We start from the raw sequence: 5,597 nt of genomic DNA, 5'->3' as shown, positions 1-5,597 counted from the left end.
ATCCACCCTGTCCCGGCCCTTCACACCGAGGTCCAGCCCAGCCCAGGATCCGTGCAAGGATTTAATTTTAGCAAAGATTATTTATAGACATAACTGATAATGAAATATGAAGTATATAATGTGCTTATTTCTTTTATGGTACATAATTTAGTTTCATAAAAATTATACACATAGGTAGAATTTCATAAAGAAAATACACTATTAAAAATTCACCATTGGCAGGGCGCAAGGGTGGTTCAGTGGCAGAGTTCTCACCTGCCATGCAGGAGACACGGGTTCGATTTCCAGCCCATGCACTTCTCAAACAAACAAACAAGCAAACAAAGAGAGGAAAAACTAAACCAAACAAACAAAAAACATTCAACAAATGGTGCTGCAATAAGGGGATACTCACATAGAAAAAGAATGAAACGTGACCTCTGACATGCAGTACACAAAGAAATAATTACTATTAAATGTATAAAAATTAATGAATAATAGGGAGATTAAGGGGTAAAATAAATTGAGTAAATGGAAATACAGTGGTCAATGAGAGGGGAGGATAGGGGTATGAGATGTATGAGCTTTTTCTTCTTTTTATTTCTTTCCCTGGAATGATACTAATGTTCTAAAAAATGATCATGGTGATACGCAACAATATAAAAAAAAGAAAGAAAAAAATTTACTATTAAGATAAAGGTGTAGACAAAGCATCCTTCACAGTCTATTTCCATAGCTGAGAACATTACATATATAAATGTATACATATATATTATTCCCAAAGTAGTATAAAGAGTGTGTCTAGAAGGGCCGGCAATGGTGGCTCAGTGGTAGAGTTCTCACCTGCCATGCCAGAGACCTGGGTTCGATTCTTGGGGCCTGCCATGTAAGAAAAAAAAGTGTGGCTACAAACACCGTTCTGTCGATAGTGTAAAATTCTCTTGGCCAGCCTGAATACAAATACTTTTTAAGGTAAATTAATTGGCTATTTGACTGAAGTCAATAGCATTCCTTTAAAATTGTCAGGGGATAATTAATTTAGACTTTCCCCTCTAAGAGAGCAGATGTTTTTTGCATATTATGGAGCTACAATGGCTACATCGTTAAGTATATTATTTTCATTTTTCCTTTTTCCAAATACGCAGAATCCTAACTACCCATATCCCCTGCCTTAAGAGCTCTTGTGTGAAAATATACTTTGGAACACTGACAATTTTTATAGAGATTTCTATAAGATTAATATCTGCATAAACTACTCTACACTATTTCTTACTCAAAGTCATTTTTTTTCTGAGATAGGTAATAAAAATGCACATAAACTAATCAATCAGTTCAAATGTATAGAAAGAAACCAATTATGTTTGAAGAAAGATAAACCAAAAAGAAGCAAGAGAAAAAAGCTACGATTGCTAATGAGTGTAGGGAGGAGAAGACACCTCCCTGCTGCCTGCCCACTTGGAGAGCTTGTCAATTACCTCGCACAGGCTCTGAAATACCCTTTTCCTAATTAACTCCATCCCAGCCTCAGAGCACTGACATCCATGGCACCCGTTGTCATGGCAGGTACTTATTTCGTGTCTCTGCAAAACTAAAAACCAACTGTATCGTGCAGGGAAGTATTTAAAATGCCTAGTAATTTGCTGAGCTTTTATTCCTCCAGCCCCCAGTAACCACAACTTTTAAAAAACAGAAAAGCATGGCTGATTAGGAAAATGAACAGAAACTTTTGCAAAGAAAGCCCTACAAAATAAATGTCATTCCTCCAAAATGGCTAAATGCAAATGCAATGCAAGGGACACCAACTGTTTGAGCAGCTAGCATCAAAGAGCAACCCACATCAATCACAGGGAACACCCTACTTCCTCACCTAGGCTTATCACTCTCTGAAGTATGAGCTCTGAGCAGTCCATTTTCAGTTCGCTCCTCTATTCCAAGTTCCAAACTGCTGACTAAAGAGAAATTCTGCATGCACGAGAATCATCCCTTAGAGAAGATGGGACGTGACAACCACTGTGCTCCAGATGACAAGAAAAAGGAGGGTGACCACTAGCCTCTGGCGTCCTTGGACTCTTTCTGGTTTCACTGCACTACTCAGACTTACCAGGGCCTCTAGATGTTTCTAAAATCAGCAGCCCATCCATTGACTGGATGTCCAAAGACTCACCTGCAAAGTTTTAACACCTGAAATGACGTCCAAGCAAAGTAAGGCCTATGCTATATCCAAACTTCAACAATGGAGCTATAAAGCTACAGCCCGTCTTTTTTTTTTTTAATTTATTTTTATGGATATTATTATATACATATAATGTAATCATCCAAATTGTACAATCAATGGTTCATAATCTGATCATATAGCTGTGCATTTATCATCACAATCAAATTTTTTTCCTTTTTTTGTGAAAAATAACATATATATAGAAAAGCAATACATTTCAAAGCACATTGCAACAATTTGTTGAACAGATTTCAGGGTTTGGTATGTACTACAGCTTTAGGTTTTTATTTCTAGCTGCTCTACTATACTGGAGACTAAAAGTAATATCAATATAATGATTCAGCAATCATACTTATTTCCTAAACTCTACCTTCTCTGTATAACTCCACCCTCACCTGTGATCCTTTCTCCCACTATTTAGGGATGCAGTCCGTCTTTTTTTATTAGTAGTATTCCTTAAAGGGGCATAATATGTTAATAGCTAAAGCATAAAAATGTGGGGATAGACAATAAAAAATATTATATATATACAAATATATGTATAAAAAGATTACATATATTTATATATAAATATATACATGAGAGAAAAAAGAAACTAATCTACCACGAATTGATTCTTCAACAAATGTTATATAGTTATAACAATACAAACGTTACTTCCTTTCAACTTTTTGAATCAAACTATAAAGCAAGTTGAAAGACGTGTAACCACACATTAGAAAAAATGTTATTAATTTTGCCAGTGGAAAGATACAGAGAGCATGGGGTGGGATGAAGCAGAAGAGGAATTAGGCAAGTCCTTATTTAACAGAGCAGAAATTGAGAATACTGGTGAAAGTTAATAGGAAAGAAACTGAGGCTGAATAAAATAAATAACATAAGAATTAACAAATTCTTAAACAAATGATTATGATTACTGAGTCATTTAGATGTGTTTTTCCCCATGCTGCAGAACAGGCAAAAGTTAATACCTGAAATTACTGAAACTCAACTAGTCTCATCCTTGTTTACACTTTCTATTGCAAGGATTATTCTAGCCTGGTCTCAGCCTTGTATTTACTAAACAGTAACAACTCCATTCCCCCCATGTTTGAATCTATAAAAACCCTAAATACTTAGACTTGGGAGACAGATTTGGGGGCCAATAGGCCATCTGCTCTCCTGCTTCGTGTGTAGCATTGAACCCCAATGTCTTTGAAACCCCAGTGTCATGGATTGGCTGTTAAGTGCATCGAGCAGAGAACTCACCACTTCTGCCCAGTTACAGAACGAGAACAGTGAATATGAAAGTTTGTGGGTAGGTCTGATGGCAAGAGGGGAAGACGTAAGTGTACCTGAGCAAAAAAACTGCAGTTGTCACCCCAGGGAGTACTGATTGTCCCTGTAATGCCTAAATTCATGTGTCAACTTGGTCAGCTTATGGTATCCAGTTGTTTGGTCAAGGAAGCACTGGACTGATTGTTACCATGAGCATATTTCTTGGGGTTAAACAATCAGTAAATCGATTGCATCTGCAATCAACCGAGGAGACCACCTGCAGCACTGGGAGAAGTGTCTTCTAATCAACTGAAGGCCTTAAAAGGAGAAGTGATGACTTCAGCAGTCAGAAGGGAATTCAACCACCGAGCTCCTCCTGGGGAATTCATCAGAGTTCCCGTCTTGGGGCTGTCCAACAGAATTTGGACATTCTCCTATTCAAGTGAGACATTCTTTTTACAGACATATTTACAGATATATCTCATTGGTTCTATTCTAATATGGCTTTGGTACTTGGAGTGGTTCTTGAGAAACAATCTAAAGGGTGAGGGTTCTGAATTGGCTCTGGTTCTTTTGGAATTGATTCTCTAATCTGATTAGATTCAAAGGCACTTATGACTCTATTTCCAACCATCAAGGTGGCACTAATGATCCGTGGCTTGAGCTGACAATAGAAATATGCAAAGTATCACCACTGAATATGGCTGCTCAAATGCTAAAAACAGACTAGGCTCTGGATGAGTGGTTTTGACAGCTTAACAGAGCTTTCTGGAGCTAAAAGGTAAAATGATGTTTGGATACAGTTATAAAAAGAAAGGGATGAGATGAAGGCTTCAAAATTCCCAATTTAAGTGCCACATGAAAGACATGAGAGTTTCTCCGTGTGCCCTGAAAGAAAAATCTTATTTTGTGTTAGCTACAGACTTGAGATTTCTGAAACCACTCATGGCGGGAGTGGTTGAAATACAATGTAAACTAAATGTTCAACCTTGCAGGGTGTCTGCTGTTAAAGTGAGGGCACTGATTGCAAAGAAATGCGATCCTGAATGGGAATATATGGGTTGATAAGGATGACCTGGGGACGCTGAGACCCTGGATTCTGTTAAATCTTTGCCAGGTGAGCCTGTAGTGGTCAGCCCTGAGCCTCCACCTAAAGAGATTAACACTGCAGCGCCTGATAAATAAATGTGTAATCACCTTCCCTGAGCAAACAGCCCTCATTCCTCGGTTTGAAGAGATTAATCTTGTGTCACCAGATGACACTGTGGTAGAATGCCCTTTCAATTCACCTGGAGTCCAGCCCCACCACCCATCTTTTTTCCAGACCTATAACCAGATTGCAGTCACAACAGGTCCCAAAAAATAGAGGTATAGTGTGTGACCCATGCAGAGGTGGGCTGCTCTCCAAAAGAACTGCATGATTTTTTCATTTTATATTGACTGAAATCAGGGGAATATGTGTGAAAATGGATTGGGTGTGGGATGATGAAAGATATAAAAAGTTGGATCGAGCTGAATTGATTGATCTGGGCCCACGAAGCAGAGATTCTGAACTTGGTGCTGTAGCATAGAGGTTAGAAAGGGCTCCAGCAGCTCCGAAGGCACAAGTAAATTAATTACACGAGGAGTGGCCCACATGCCCATGGCCTCCATTGCTGCCACATTACCTTCTTTTTCCCAGCTGACAGCTACGGCCCTGTGCTGGTTTCAATTTGTAGAGCCCAGAAATGTCCTTTAACCCTCATTCAGTATTGCTGGCTGGGAGCTTTTTGGTTGTTCCCACGGAGATGTGACTCACACAATTGTGAGTATTAATTTTTGATTAGAGGGAGATGTGACTCCACCCATTCCAGGTGGGTCTTGATTAATTTACTGGAATCCTTTAAAAGAGGAAGGATTTTGGAAAGAGTTACAGAGCCGGAGCAGCCAGAGACCTTTGGAGATACAGAAGGAAAATGCCCCCGGGGGAGCTTCATGAAACCAGAAGCCAGGAGAGAAAGCGAGCAGATACCACCGTGTTTGCCATATGTCTTTCCAGTTCTTGAACATCATTGGCCTTCGTGAACCAAAGTATCTTTCCCTGGATACCTTAGATTGGACATTTCTATAGGCTTGCTTTAAGTTGGACATTTTCAAGACCTTAAAA

At 39.0% G+C, this 5,597-nt stretch overlaps 1 protein-coding gene across 1 annotated transcript in view; it reads right to left on the bottom strand.

Annotated features, from left to right (window-relative positions):
• The window catches only part of ANKRD33B (ankyrin repeat domain 33B), a 103,760-nt gene that overhangs the window by 59,168 nt on the left and 38,995 nt on the right, over window positions 1-5,597 (bottom strand). The window lies entirely within an intron of this gene.

Source organism: Tamandua tetradactyla, chromosome 9 (assembly GCF_023851605.1).
Source record: "Tamandua tetradactyla isolate mTamTet1 chromosome 9, mTamTet1.pri, whole genome shotgun sequence".
Lineage (NCBI taxonomy): Eukaryota > Metazoa > Chordata > Mammalia > Pilosa > Myrmecophagidae > Tamandua > Tamandua tetradactyla.
This window is presented reverse-complemented; position numbering and strand designations above follow the sequence as displayed.